Source organism: Phoca vitulina, unplaced genomic scaffold, assembly GCF_004348235.1.
Source record: "Phoca vitulina isolate PV1807 unplaced genomic scaffold, GSC_HSeal_1.0 scaffold60, whole genome shotgun sequence".
In the NCBI taxonomy this organism is placed as follows: domain Eukaryota; kingdom Metazoa; phylum Chordata; class Mammalia; order Carnivora; family Phocidae; genus Phoca; species Phoca vitulina.
Window position 1 is genome coordinate 3,798,644 of NW_022589763.1, and position 16,608 is coordinate 3,815,251.

A 16,608-nucleotide genomic window follows, 5' to 3' on the forward strand; every position below is an offset into this window, starting at 1 on the left:
AATTCTTTATGCTCCCATTTGAAATCTAATTGTGCAGTGTGGCGAGATGGAGAAACAGGTCATGGAAAGATACAAAACCATAGCCTACAAAGAAGGGCCATTGACATGAACTGAGCCTGGCCCAGAGAAATGGAAGAACCTGACAAATAATCTCTCCTGTACCATTGCTCTTCTTGATGATTCCATCTTGTTGTCTCCATCAACCACATTCTGGGATAATGTTTGTGCTCTTGTAGGGTTGACACAATTAACCCTAAATGCAGTCTTGGCTAAACCAGGTGGACCATTGCAATACTACTAACTCATAACTCAGCTAAAACAAGGATTCAAACAAAACAGAAATATGATGAAGTAGAACAATAATTATTAATGTAATAGTAATATGTACTATTCGATTAATTGCCACACAGTATTGGAGATATAAATATGTATAATATACAAGAGGCTTAAAATCTAAGGGGGTGTTAAATCAGTAAAATCCAAGGTAATATATGGTATTTGCCATCTTAGAAGCATATGAGAAGCATAGCATGCTTCCTGAAGGGAAGATGAGAAAATCTTTCATATATAAATAAGGTTTTTCTGGCGCATTGGAGAGCAGAGGTGGGAAATCATTCCAAGTAAACAAAGTCTGGAAGAGAGAAATGGACACGGAGTAGACAGAGGTTCTGAAAGTTCAAGGTGCCTAAGGACCCACCTTGTTAGCTTGTTCCATGCTCTTGGAACTCAACGCTGAGGATCCAGATTTAGTGGGTCTTGAGTTAGCTCTAGGGACCTGCATTTTTAGGGACACTTTGCTAAGTGAATCTTTTGTAAGAAGCCTTTAAATTAAACCATGAACATACTAATGGTGGTGAGTTAATGGTAGGTTCATAGCATTCATGAAGAAGAATAATGAGACATTGGTCAGACCAAGTCATGGAGGGTTATGGACATCCATTGACTGGAATCATGGGTGACGTTAGCACACGAGAGACACAGATTTACTTTCAGGGAGTTTACCCTGAAGCATTTTAGGGTATGGCTGCATTTTAGGGATAGCTTATAGCAGGAACATTCTAGAACAGGAGAGCACAGGTAGTAATCTTTTGTAGCATTCATAAACTAAGGTGGTAATGGTAAAAGTTAAAACCAACAGGTGGGTGGAATAATCATTATAAGACTTGAAATCCTAGAAATTGGTTAACAGTGGGCTGGGACCTTAGAAGAAGATGGCCTTGATGTTGCAAGATGGAAAGGCTAAGATAAATGGTAATATGCAAAACCAAAAGAAGTTGAGTGGGAAGAAAACTGAAGACTTTGACTTGAGATCCTGACAGAGCCTGTCAATGTGATTGGCACACAGACCTTGGAAGATTGAGATTTGACAGGAATAGGAAGCTTGGAGTAGGGTCAATAAATCTGACGGAAGACCCAATGCACGGGATACTTGAAATTTTGGTGTAAAAGAGAGAAAGTGTTAGCTTAAACGGAGAGACAGGTCTTTGGAGGAACCGACTTTGGAGTAGGCATCCAAATGGCAGTCTGAGCACGAACAGCAGCTTGGTCCCACCCGCACAAGAGCTCTGGCAAAGCAAGGTGTGGTGTGGAATTCAAGGGAGGAGTCTCAACTCCCAAAGGAGTGGACAGGAGTCAACTGTGTGGAGAGCTGCAGAAATTGCAGAGATCGTAATGCGGAGGATGGGAGAGCACCATTGCTTTTGGGAATCAACAGATTATTGACAGGCTTCCACTGAATGTGGTAGTAGGCATATTCATGAGTGGGATCCTGATGAGGAGATTGAAACCATGATTGTAGTCTTAAAATGAAGTGGGGTGGGGGTGGAAATGATATGACAAATTCAGAGGCAGGGGGATTGAGGTGGGGTTGTTTTTAAGTAGTTTGCTGATTGCTACTCTTACTCATTTGTTTAATGAACATGAATCTCAGAATTGTTGCTTATTCCAAGAACTCTTTAAAATACCAAGGATGGGGCGCCTGGGTGGCTCAGTCGTTAAGCATCTGCCTTCGGCTCAGGTCATGATCCCAGGGTCCTGGGATCGAGTCCCACATCGGGCCCCCTGCTCTGCGGGAAGCCTGCTTCTCCCTCTCCCACTCCCCCTGCTTGTGTTCCTGCCCTCACTATGTCTCTCTCTGTCAAATAAATAAATAAAATCTTTAAAAAAAATAAAATAAAATAAAATAAAATAAAATACCAAGGATGGAAAAATAAGACATGGTCTTTGCCCATAAGTAGTTAATCCTGAAATATTTTTAATCAACGACCTTTCTTATCAATCAACTGTCCCACTTTATTTTTATGTATTTATTTATTCATCGTATTTTTTTGCATTCATTTACCATTGTACACACAATCTTGGAAAAAAAGTCTCTGCAACATTATGATGGTAAATGCTTTGGGTGGTCACAATTACATGAGACCACATCAGAGCATGAATTTTAATAAATTTGAGAAAGGATAGGACATGAAATAATTTTCATATGATAGATGATAGATATACAATAGACAGAGATTCAGACATATATATTACACATAATAAATAAAACTGGATTTCATAATGTACTTAATTTATTAAAAATATTTGAGTAGTAGTATTCCCAAATTGGATTTAATGACTAGATTATAATATGATTAAAAACATAGATTGAATAAGGGAAACATGCTGGAAACCTTAAAAATATTTACTCTCTTAGTGTTTTACAAATTCTTACAGTATCCTCCAAAGTTGCTAAATAAACCTTGTCTTTTCAGTGATACAAAGTAAACTTCAGTCTAAGTTAAATTATAATGAATTTCAAATTCACGTCAATCACTTAAGAGGGTGTAAGGTACATACCTTCTCTTCCATGTTAATATAGTTATAGACACTTACTTGGAAGAGACACAAGCGATTTTCTCATCTATCCCCATCGGTTTTGTAGGTAAAATGTTTTATAAGACTTAGAAAGCTTTAAGGAAATATATTAAAGTTTCTATTTTCCAATAAGAAGGCTGTGCATGCCCCTAATGCAATGTTTGCATCTGAGAAATGGGAATAATTAACTTCATGGACGAGGGTCCACTTGCAGTCTTTCCTAAGCTTTTGTCCTTCTGTTATTTTAAACCCATAAAACACCATTAATTATGTAATATGCATCCAGTATACAGAGATATGCACTGTGCTGACTTTCCATCTGACTATTTTAAATTCTTTCCCTGGTTATTATTTCATCACCGGGCATGATTAGCTTAAATGACTTTTAAATGGCCCTGATTTTTAGAAAGTATTCCAGCTCCTGAATTTCACAGTATTCACTGTGGATGTGAAAGCCATTAACTATTGCTTTTGAAAACCAAGAATACTAAATCCCAAATAGCTAGAGTTCGTTTTTAAATGACATTTGCAGCAATTTTTTCACTGTTATTGCCTAAGACTTTTTATGAAATTCTCTCACAATGTCTGTGTCCCTTTGACAAGTAAGAACACACACTACACTTGAAAATTATGAAAAATGTGCATAAAACTTCCTCTCTCTAGGTTACATGGAATTATATATATAAATATATATACACACATGTATATCTCATATATAAAATGTATATATAGTTATATATAAAATAGAGATGGGTAATATACATAGAGTTATATGAATATACATATATTTATAATTTATATATTTATATATTTATATATAATATATATAGCTTTAATAATATATATAAGGTTATATATTATATAGGGTTATGTATAATATATACACAGGGTTACAAACAATATAATATATATTATAAATAACCCCTATTTTACTTCTAAATATATATATTCATAAAATACAATATATTATCATCATACATATATAATATTGTATGTATGTATATTTATACATTTATAAAACAGTTTATGTTTATATTATAAATATAATTATAATTAGTTATATATAATATATTGTATATATTAACTCATATATAATATATATTTTTACATTTCTCTATAATATATAAAATAAATGTATATTATATATAACAATATGTAATATATAAAATAATTATATATAATAATGTGATATATAGTATAGTTATAAATATATATAAAATATACAATATATTGTATGTATAATAATATAATATGGTATAATTATATTTTGTATATAATAGATATTCATATATAATACATATTATATTAAGTATATTATATTAAATATATATTATATCTGTATATAAAATATAGAATACAATTATATAATATAATTATATAATATGTTATAGTCATATTTATATATAAAACATATGCATTTCATCATTATATATTAATATATATCATTCTGTATATTGGAACTATACAGACATAATAACTATATGTACATATATAACTTTCTGTATATATATATATGTATTTTCTAAATAGGTGCATATACATACCTATATGTACATATGTATATAACTTTCTGTATATATGTATATGATATATAATAGATTATATATATATATTATCTATTGGTTAACAGTGGGCTGGGAATATATATTATCTATTATATAATAGATAATATATAATAGATAGATGTTATATAGATAATATAGATAGATATATAGATATATAGATATATATAGATAGATAATATATAATAGATAGATATAATATATAATAGATAGATGTTTATACTCCCAGAATGGTTGATTCTGCCCTGTATCTTTGTCCTGTGTATGTACACTACCTCTCTTCCTACTTTCATACTTTATTTTTCAGAGAATCTGTATTTGAAAAGAAAGAAATTTAGCACTGGGAGGTGCAGAAAAGGACGTTAAATATTAGGGGCAGCACGGACATAGTCTGTGTACTGATGCCAGATCAGACAGCCCTCCCTCTTGTTCATGACAGGTGTCACCCATGCCAGAGGAACTAGAACATCTCTGGTGAATGCCACATGGTGTGTAATTTTCAGTTTAAATAAAGTGCAGTTGGCGTAGGGAAAAGAAGAGAGAGAGAGACAAACCAGGAAACAGGCTCTTCACTCTAGAGAACAGGCTGATGGTCACCAGAAGGGATGTGGGTGGGGGGGGATGGGGGAAACAGGTGATGGGGATGAAGAAATGCACTTGTTGTGATGAGCACGGGTGTTGTATGGAAATGCTGAATCATTCAATTGTACACCTGCAACTAATATTAACTGTATGTTAACTAACTGGAATTTAAATAAAAACTTTTTAAAGAATGAAACAATAAAGTGTAGTGGACAAAAAAATTATTAGAACGAATGCTGTCGTTTATCCTTTTGAACTAAAGGTTCATTTTGGAATTTCTTTTTTTAAAAATAAACATGTTAGGGACACCTGGGTGTCTCAGTGGTTAAGCGTCTGCCTTCAGCTCAGGTCATGATCCCAGGGTCACAGGATCGAGCCCCGCATCGGGCTCCCTGCTCAGCGGGGAGCCTGCTTCTCCCTCTGCCTTCCACTCCCCCTGCTTGTGCTCTCACTCTCTCTCACTCTTTCTCTAGAAATAAATAAATAAAATCTTTTAAAAAAAAATAATAAAAATAATTTAAAAATTAAAATAATTATTTTAGCTTTGTATGCTCATTCATTGAGATGTGAAGTATTGCAAATATGCTTTGCATGTGACATGTACACACACATGTGTGTACATATATGTACATGTGTGTGTACGTGTACATGTAGTACCAGAGCGGCAGGAACATATATACTAAGACGGATGGATGTGTTTTGAATGGGGACCCAACTGTTATACGCCACTGCTATATTAGTAATATGGTGGTATTTTCCTGGTATATATGGAAAACAATTTTCTGTATTTTCCAAGTCTATGTGACCAAAATTACATAGGAAACCGCAGACCCTGTGCCACATCTTCATGTGAAAACACAGCTGGTGAGGAAGTGAAGTCCTCAGTCCGTTCGCCTGGGAGGTACTGAATCCCACCAACAACTATGTGATCTCAGAAGTGGCTTCTTCCCCACTCGAGTTTTCTGATGAAACCTCAGCCCCTGCCCGGCTTACACTGATATTGCAGGTCCTGAACATCCTAGAGCAGAGCACTCAGCTAAGCCACGGTCCAACTGTGGACGCACAGAAGCCGTGACATCGTCAGTATGAGTGTCAGCCTCTAGGTCTGGGGTAATTTGCTGTGCTGGAACAGGTAACTCATAGGACATAAGCCCCTGTGCACGCATCTGTGTCTGCCTGGGTGGATATGCATAGTGATGGCAGTCCCGAAAAGAACATTGGACAAGTTGAACGAATGTGCTACAAATCCTACAGCTTTCAGAATGGTTGCTTGGCTCTTTCCGACACACCATAGATGAATGAACCACAAGTACATCATCTGCTCATAAATCCTGCCAAAAGGTATCAAATTAGAGGAAAGGCAGAAGTTGACAACGGAATCTATAATTTCTGCATCAAGCAAAATAGATTTTCTTCACCCTGGCTCAGAATGCTCCTCAACAGCCTTGATCTTTTCACAGCTCATCAAGTGGAGGAGAGATGAGGGAATCCACCCTTCCACCTGCTCAGCTCTGGGCTAACCAGGATGTGAGAGGCTTGCAAATATTACTTAATTCCAAAGGATTTATGCTTTCCTCATATAACCACCCACTCCCCTCAAACACTCCATCAGAAAAATTCATCACTCCACCTCCCATATTCTCAAAGCAGTTAATCCACTACTTCCAACAGCATTTAGACAGTGTGTGTGTGAGGCGTGTGTGCCTGTCTACACACATCTTGTTCACTGGACTATAAGCTCTCCAATGCTTCAATTTAAAAATGCTCATTATGAGGCCCCTGGGTGCTCAGTGGGGTTAAGCGTCAGACTCTTGATTTCAGCTCAGGTCATGATCTCAAGGCTGTGAGCTTGAGCCCCATATCGGCTCCGTGCTCAGCACAGAGTCTGCTTGAGAGTCTCCCCTTCTCCCTCTGCCCCTCCCCCCACTCGTGCGCATGCACTCTCCCTCTTTAAAATAAATAAATAAAATCTTAAATAAAATAAAAATGCCCCTTACTTTTCACATAACAGAAGTTGAATTTTGTTTCATTTTCGTTAGTCTACTTTAATCTCATAACTTGGGCAGATTACTCCAGAAACATCAATCAAAATCTCCTGGGAAGGGTCGGTGTCACCTGTCTTCCTATCGATACCGCGTCGTCGTTCTGGAGCGTTGAGATTCCCACCTTGGGGAGACCACTGTGAAGTCATTTGCAAATGTCATCTAATCCAGTCGTAAAATCACTAACCCTCTGGTATGAAATGAAGCAACACGGTTTTTATCGACAGAGTGGAAACGTGAAGCCCCAGGTGAACATGATCCCCATGCCCACAGCATCGCAAGTCACCTGTGCACATAACTAGCATAATCAAGCTATTCTGTCCAGAGATCCCCGACAGTGATGGTAAACAAGCCCTCTTTGATAGCAATCGGAGATCAATAGTCTTTAATGGGAGCACCTAGTAGATGGGTTACAAGACTACAAAGGAATGTTTATTCCAAGTTGGCCATTTTAAAGAAAATAAAAATCATGTAGAGCTCCTATTCTTTTTTTTTTTTAAAGATTTTATTTATTTGACAGAGAGAGACACAGCGAGAGCAGGAACACAAGCAAGGGGAGTGGGAGAGGGAGAAGCAGGCCTCCCGCTGAGCAGGGAGCCCGATGTGGGACTCGATCCCGGGACCCCGGGATCATGACCTGAGCCGAAGGCAGACGCTTAACGACTGAGCCACCCAGGCGCCCTAGAGCTCCTATTCTTAAATTCACATTCAAAATGTGTTTCATAATCCTAAGGAAAAAAACTTCTCCCTCCTCCCTTTCTCTCTGTCTGTCTGTCTCTCTCTCACACCCAGGCATACGGACATTCTTCCCCCCACCCCCTCCACCCCAGAAAGGACTGGGCAGTAGGAGGCAGGGCTCACATACTTCAGCAATTCTCTCCTTTTGCCCCAGGACCCCATGGCCCTTTCTTGGGGTTCGGGCCACACCCAGCTTTCCGTGGAGAAGTCCTGGATGGCCTGAGACCTCAGCCGCCCTCAAATCCATCCACATGTCTAGATAGACACCTGGGGCTGCCTCTCCCAGGAGAGCCTCCCTTTGGTTGGGTCCAGGCCCCAGCAGCTCTGATAACTCCTGGTCTCCCCCCGCCCCCAAAGGCTGCTTGCCCAGGGCTTTGGAAAAGCACTTCTAACCATGCAGAATGGTCTCCCAGAGGGATTTCTCGAATCTTTCTGCTCTATATGAACAGAAAGGTGCACAAAAACTAGGCAGCTACTTGCAACCTCTAAGACTTTAGCTAATCTCCGGGTTGGCACTTGACTGAAACACCATCACTTCACTGTAGTCTTTGCTGGACTGTGGCAACTGGGTGTTCCTGGGGTTCATCCATCTGCACCACACCTGGCTTGTCAGGGGAGCGGGGCTGTCTTCACTGCAAAGACTCACCCCTCAACCATCTGGCTTCTTTCAAGCCACCTTTTTCTTAATTAATAACACACACTTTCATTTCTCATGGAAATCAGATACCCCACATCAGCTTAGAAGCTAAATAAGTCTGCTAGAAAATTCCTTGAGAAACAAACTTCCCTCTATGCATCGTTTGAAGTTGTCAGCTCTTCACCGTGTTTTCTCTTACATTATTTCCAATTTTAGGGTTTTTTTTTTCCTCATTATAGTAGTCTAGACATTGAAAATCTACTTAGTATTAGTGCTGAAGCAGAGAAAGAGAGAGAGAGAGAAGGAGAAGGAGAAGGAGAGGGAGGATGAGGAGCACCAGTAAGAGGAGGAGAAAGGAGAAAGAAAGCAAACAGCAGAATCCCAAGTGAATTGTTTTTCCCCTTAAACTGTTTTCCACTTTCAGGTCTGGTTGGTCTCATGTCAGTAGATAATAACACTTTAAAAATACCATTTATTAACTCGATCTTACACAGAGCCCATGAAGATATTTAACCTTGCATTAAGAGTTTAACAATGAAATTAATAATATCTAATTATTTAAATATAGCAGAGTTGCAAAGCAGGTAGTTCATCTACAAATATTACTTACTCTTTTGTGCCCAATTTCTGATCTCTGTGTCTCTCTGAGAAGAGTTCGGGACCTCTCCATTTGCAAAGGACTAGTGCATTAGAACTGTAATGACTCGCACTCTTATACCTGTGTCAGAAAAAAATGAATCTGGATGAATGGAACTACTTCCTCTCTTTGCTTTTTCTCTCCCTTCTAACCTGGCTCCATGCACTCTGTAGCACTGAGAAGCTCAAGTCCCCACATCTTCCATGTGAGGTATAAACATTAAGTGGTAGAGAAGTTGCTGGAATTGGCAAAAAAAAAAAAAAAAAAAAAAAAAAAGGCTGTCAAGACAGGCAGTAGGGAAACCATGCTTAGTTCCTTCCTACATTTAGCTCCTGCTCAAAACACTCATCAAGAGCTGGAATCACTGAAAGCTGTAACAAAGCAGAGGGGAGATGGAATTTATTGGCTTACATGTTCCCCTTTGCAAATCCACAGAGTGCTTTGCATTCCTCGTAAACCTAACAGTTACCTAAGTGATGTATGAGGGGAGACACTCTTCATAGGTCTCTCTCACGTCCTGTATGACTTGCAAGGGAAGTACTGGTTCTTCATGTCTTCTGCACTATCTTTTCAGGAAGGTTTGCAGAGTCGACAGCCTGGAAAGATGGCTAGTGTCTTTTTACTGAGCAAAGGGCAGGTTTGTGTGCTGCCCATTATAACATAGTTGACTTCCATCAGCTCAGGATACATGTGGAGCATCCACTTGGGCCTCTGTGCGTTGCCCCTTTGGAGCCTGGAGGGGAGAGGGGAGCAATCATACTGCTTGCTGTCCTGTGAATAATAGTGTTTTGTCTCTGACCCGGGGGTTTTGTGTCTTCTGCCAGCATCCATGAAACCCTGGCTGGCTGGCTTGAGAGCTTCCAAACGGAGTAAAATCTCAGATGCTACCTAGCTCCTGAAAGTGTTCACAGCAGTACCGAGGAGTCAAATCCATCACTGAATCTGGCTCAGTGGGCAGTGCTGGGTGCCTCGGTGCGCTGGATGACAGAAGTGACCAAACCAGGAAGGCCAGTGTGTGCTGATATTTTCTTACAAGTTTGTCATCAATTTCCAGGAAAAACAGCACAGTTATGCAGCGACTCTGCCTTTGTGTTTTCAAGAATCAGCATCCATTTCTTTTAAGGCCTCATCAGCATCAGCCAGTCCTGGAACATAAATGTTGCAGCCACTCTGAAAAGATGCTCATCAGAATGCAGCTCGAACAGCTGATTTTTATGCACAGCCGGGGAAGTGGAGGGAAGGCCTGTCAGGGAATAGGAGAGACTTTTCCAAATATATTATCTTACTGAATATTTTTTGACGAGTAGAGCAAGAGGGTATTTAATCTCTCCATAACACAGATGAGGAAGGTGAGGCTTTGAAAGTCTGGGTAACATGTTTTTGATGTAAGTAGCTAATAAATCGACCAGCAGGACTTCAAAGAACATTCTCTTTCCTACACAGAAGCAGAGACAGCAAAACACATAAGTAAAATACTGAAGAAGAATTTCATGTAGGAATTTTCATTCCTAACAAGGAATGGAAAAAGACAGTGACAGATAGTAACACATTCTTTACAGGAGTGGTACTAAGGGGGTAAAAACTGGCAAAAAAAAAAAAAAACTTATTATTTTTAGGTATAAAGAAACATATATAGTCAGTTGACACTTGAATAATGCAGGGGTTGGGGTGCTGACCCCCCCATGCAGTCCAAAATCCATGAGTAACCAAAAACTTAACCACTAATAGCCTACTATTGACCAGAAGCCTATAAACAGTCATTTAACACATATTACATATGTATTGGAAACTACATTCTTACAATAAAGCAAGCTAGAGAAAAGAAAATATTATTAAGAAAATCGCAGAGAAGGGGTGCCTGAGTGGCTTAGTCAGTTGAGCGTCTGACTCTTGGTTTCGGCTCAGGTCATGATCTCATGGGTCATGGGGTTGAGCCTGGGGTCGGTCTCCACGCTCAGCAGGGAGTCTGCTTGAAGACGCTCTCCCTCTGCCCCTCCCCCAACTCATAGGCATAGTCTCTCTCTATCAAATAAATAAATCTTAATAAAGGGAAAACTTCTAAAAAAATCAAAAAAGAGAAAATGTATTTACAGTACTGCACTGTATTTATTGAAAAAAAAAATCCACATGTAAGTGGACCTGCAGAGTTCAAACCCATGTTATCAGGGGTCAACTCTATATACATAGGACATAAGCAGATTTAGAGCATATCTAATATATATTATATAAATATATTTAATATATATTATACACAAAACACAGGGAGGTGGATTAGGAAAACGTGTTTTAAAAGCCTCCCTGGGGCTGGAGTGATAATGAACAATAGGTTGATAATACTGCTATGAGACATTAAATGTATGAGTGCAAATTATAAGATATTACATTTCTTCAAATAGCATCCAAAGGCACTCAAAAAAGTAAGTAAATATAAATTTAGTAATGCATATGGGCTCAGTATGGTGCAGGACACTTTAATGTTTACAAGAAATGGTATAAGGCATTGTCCTCAAGAAATGCATTTATGTCGTGGAAAAAATATATGTGAAGCATAGTGGCATGCAGAAAAATATTTAACTATGGGGTTTCTGGGTCAAGGTATGTCCTGATTTGTAGCAGGTGATGATTTCCGTGGTGAAATACTCGGATCTTTGCTGATATTCTATACCAACGTGAAGTCCCAGAATGTGGAAAAGGAAGATGCACAGAGGGATCTGGTGATATAGTGGGGTCCAGAATAGCACCCCAAAAACTAAAGAGAATCGGGGGTAGTATGTGGATAAGGCCTTGATTATGTAGGATACCCTTTCAGAATTCACAAATATAATTAACGCATCAACTGTTTACATTAATGAAAGAGTTAAACGTAGTCTACCATCGCTTTTCTCTTGTTGTATGTATAACTATCTGTTAATTGACTACTTTAACTTTGCCATTTCTGCGTTTCTTTGGGTTTTGATGGCTTTTCACAAACGTGCTTTGTTCCAGGTAGCTTTATTATTATTCTTTGCAAAATATTCACATTACTGTGACGAAGGTACTGTAAGCCCTTCTCTTCTGATCCCCGTGTTTCTATTCTGATCCTTTCACTACGGATCCAGAACTTTATTTTTTTTAACTGAAGTATAATTAACATACAATATTATACTAGTTTCATACGGACAACATAGAAGAACTTTTTTTTTTAAACATTCATTTATTTATTTCAGACAGAGAGAGCAGGAGTGGGAGGGGCAGAGAGAGAGAGAGAATCCCAAGCAGACTCTCGGCTGAGCTCACCACCAAGAGATCCAGAACTTAACCGAAACCAAGAGTCAGTTGCTTAGCCCGTCACCCGGGCACTCTGACATAGAACTTTCTAAAGCAACCATGCTTCCTGGTAATCAAGTTTTCATATGTAAAATTTAACCATGCTTAACTCTTAAAAACTCCTCAAAATAAAACCTCATCAAACCTACCATGTGCAAGTGCAAATTTAGATTTAGATAAAAATGCAAAGTTGGTTATAATGCAATTGGTGATTGGTTACTGCCTTCCCTGAGCCACCACCCTTCTCCAAAGGAGATGGGGTCAGGTTCTCATGATTTGGGAAGGGGGGTGAGGGCGGGATGGTCAGAAGAGAAACTGAGACATCAGGCATGGGATTTTATTCTTGGGCTTAGGAGGTAGGTATTGAAGTTGTTAGCTCAGCATATTCAATAACTGTATAATTTATAGATTTTATTTATTCATTTTACTGATAATCTTTACAGATCATTTACGAAGTTGCTTAAGAAATTTTATATTTCAGCAAAACAGACGATGAACAAAATGCACACGGTAAGTGTTCTTGGCACACAAAAGCTCCCTTGGGTATTCTGGATTCCAGAATACCATCAGAATCCCAGTGATCCAACTGGGAAATCGGAGAAAGCGAGAAAGCTGACCTGCCTTTCCCCAGTAGGGATGAATCAGGCACAATTACAGTGGATACTCTGACTCAACTGGAATCATCAAGAAAATATTCTACATCTGTCCACCTAAAGCAAAGACGGGCAAACTCTTATTTTTAAATCATAAGCCAATGATCTATTAAATGATAATTAAAGGATATAAAATTAAAAACACTATTTTTTTTTCCCGTGAGATTATGGAGTTTTGTTTTGTTGAGGGAGAGGGATTTAAACATTTATCTCACACTTTAAAAGGATTAATAATAGTGACACAAAATTTCAACTGGTTTTAGTAAAAACCTTTTATAAGATTTAGGTCTTATCTCCTGGTTTCTCTTATTGAAGTAGACATTTCAGTAAAAGTAATATAGTGATTGAATTTGAACATTTGCAATGGATGAATATTTTATTTTATGAGAAAAAAAAGACAGGAAACAATTTATGAACTTAACTATAGGAATGTGCTAAATTTGATTTCTTATATTCAGCTCTGGGGAGGTTAAGAGGCAGGAAGCTTTCACCAGAGTACGGGCTGTTATGCAGATTGAAAAGCTTTACTCCTACAAGGTCATTCATATTTACTTTCTCAGAGTGGCAGTCGAAATGTTTTGTTGGTCAAGTTCGATGTTTAAAAACACTTAGGAAAATGATGTTACGTTTGTTTTGTTTTTTTTTTCCAAAAGCTGTGCAAAGCTCTCAGTTTCTCCAGCTGGGGAGATTTCCGGGAAGGCAAATCACTGACATCCAAGTTCTTTCTGGTGGTTTGAATGGCCAGGTGCTTATTTCTTTAAATGCGTTCTCATTTAACGGGGATGCATGGGGGCATGGCTACCAACGTTACTGGGGATGAAAAGCAGAGATCTACACTGAAGATACTATGTGCAAAAAACAAAACAAAACCGTGCTGTTCCCACCACACTGTAGAATCCCAGTAAATTATGCTCAGATTGAAATAAAGGCAATGGGTTTCGGTGGCAAGTTGCTTGCATTAGTAGGTCACTAATATGCAGTGTGCATGTTTATTTCAGGTTGTGGATACGATACATTGTACATAGTAGCACGTTTTCAGTAGAAGAATCCATCACAGCACGTTTTCACATATTGCACAAGCATTGGTACCCAGAAGCATCTAGAAAGAGCTCCTCATTGTGGTAAAATTGGCTCCCTCTTTGTAGATTGCTTTTGTGGGACACCTTAAGTTTGAGAAGCGCCCTCCATTGTATGAAGGTAGGTTTTAGTTGTTAACAACTAGATTTTTGCAATCTGCTTTGGGTATTACCACTTAGGTGGAGCTGGGTGTATCTGCCCTGAGAATCTATCTTGACTACTACCTGTTATAAGGTAGTGTAGATATATGCACTTAGCTAAGAGAATCTAGCTAAGAAATATGGTATCATGAAGCCTGAAAAAACTCCGGAAACCCAGCTTCATTTTAATATTGGCAAATCTGACCGGAGCTGGCCACACTGTCTTCCGAATTTTCCTGGGACCTTTTCCTGTCAAGATAAATAAATATATAACTTAATATAACCGTTTGGAAGAGTGTCTTCCCTCGGGATTTATTTCATTTGGAAAATGAGAAGGAAAAAACCGATTATCTCTGACATCCCCATCTCATGCTCAGAGTCTTCTTGCTAAACCCTGTATTGAGCTACTCCTGTTTTTCTGCAAACAAATCCATACACAACCTAAAGAAAAGTTGCCTTGAAAGATACTGTGGATTTATCTAGAAAAACCTGAAACCAAAGACAGTTCATTCTGTTTCTGGGTGAGCCAGAGAGAACACAAAGTTGAATTTAAGGGTTTTTTGTTCTGTTTTTTTGTTTTGTATTTGTTTTTCTTTGGAAGTGGATTGGCTGTCCTAATAGGTCTGCAGTCATATGAATAGAAAGCACACCCAATTTGTTTTGGTAGACCTTGAAATTGAACAACCAATTTGGTCTGGCCATTAAGTCAGTGTTGATTTGGTCTAGGCATGAAGACAAGCTTCAACCAGTGTGATTTTCTTCTTTAACTTTTAAACTCACTGTTTGGCACTATTTAGGAAAAGTTTTGATTTCAAGACTATAGAAAGAATCAAAGAAAACACGTTACAGCTTTTCTGCAGGAATCTAAAATAGGAAAGACTAGGCGAAGAATTCCATTTAAAAATGTTTATCTCCACTTTACTGTAATGGGATTTTCCACCCCATATTTATGCATTTCTTCCTCCCATTTCATTCTTAAATAAATCTAGAGACGAGGATAGAAGGAATGTCTCCCATAGTTACATTTGGGCCTAAACAATGAAGTCATTTATTTAAAGGAGGATTATTTTTGTTAAGCAGAATAGGGCTATTGTACAAGCTGTTGTTGGGTTTATTATTTATTAAGTATCATACCCTGCATTAAACACAAAGGAATGCAATGTTGATCTCAGTTTCGTTCTGCAGACAGAACGTTCAGCAGGAGAAACTGAACGCCCTGATAATTTATTCTCCAACAAGCATTGCATTTCACGCGATGGCCATTCTTTTCCTGGAAGGATGGATTTGCTTCTTGCCATCAATCCCAATACGAAGGGTCCAGACCACTAGTTAATTTGGAGCAGTAGAGTTAGAGATGTGTGTACCCAAACTATCCAGGAAATTTGACTGTGGGATTGAGTACACACACACCCCGGAGGGTAAGAGGATAATGACAAAAGTTTTAATCAATAAAAACATGAAAATAATTTAAAACAAAACTAATGTGAATAGAAGTTGGGCATCGCACACTTTGAAAGTCAACTGTTTGACTAGAATCGTATTAAAGCTGCCTCCCTGTGGGTCGTTAGCTAGAGCATGCTTGCTAACGGGAATCTGGAATCCGGAATTTGGAGGCCAAGGATGGAGCAAACGGGAAAATCCTAAGGCAAACGTGCTTCCTTCCAGTAATTCTTTATTGATCCCCCTCAACCTTTGAATTGAAGATTTAATTGAAGATCAGTGCTGAGCAGAGCACTCCAGAATGATTTTCATCTCGGGGGCAATCCCAATCATGGTGTCTAAGCTATGGATGTGAATCAGTCGATACCATATCTATTAATTACTTTATTTTTTCAAGATTTTATTTATTCATTTGAGAGAGAGCACGAGCAGGGAGAGGGGCAGAGGGAGAAGCAGATTCCCCGCTGAGCAGGGAGCCTGACACAGGACTTGATCCCAGGACCCTGAGATCCTGACCTGAGCCGAAGGCAGATGCTTCACCTACTGAGCCACCCAGGTGCCCCTTTATTAATTACTTAAAAAAAAGAAGGCAAAATGGGGGAGAGAAAATATGGTGAAATTCTATTTCTTTTCCTGGGTGTGTTTGTTGTAATGCTTGCAAGTAATAACGTTTCTCCATTCGATGTTTGAATAATCAAATCCCAGCCACGTGAGCTCCTTTCCATAGGATTTCGTTTTTAGGAAATGATACATAGTTACAGTCTCTCCATTTTCCTTCAAGTTTGCTGCTCAAAAATCCACAGAATTGGGCAACAGAGGAATTATTATTATGTCATCTTCCACAGATGCTGATTCCTCAAGTTGTACCATAAGGGAATCTGACCTAGGTCTCAAATCCAAGTGTCCCTGTTCCGTGGAGGCCCGTCCTCATGTTGTAC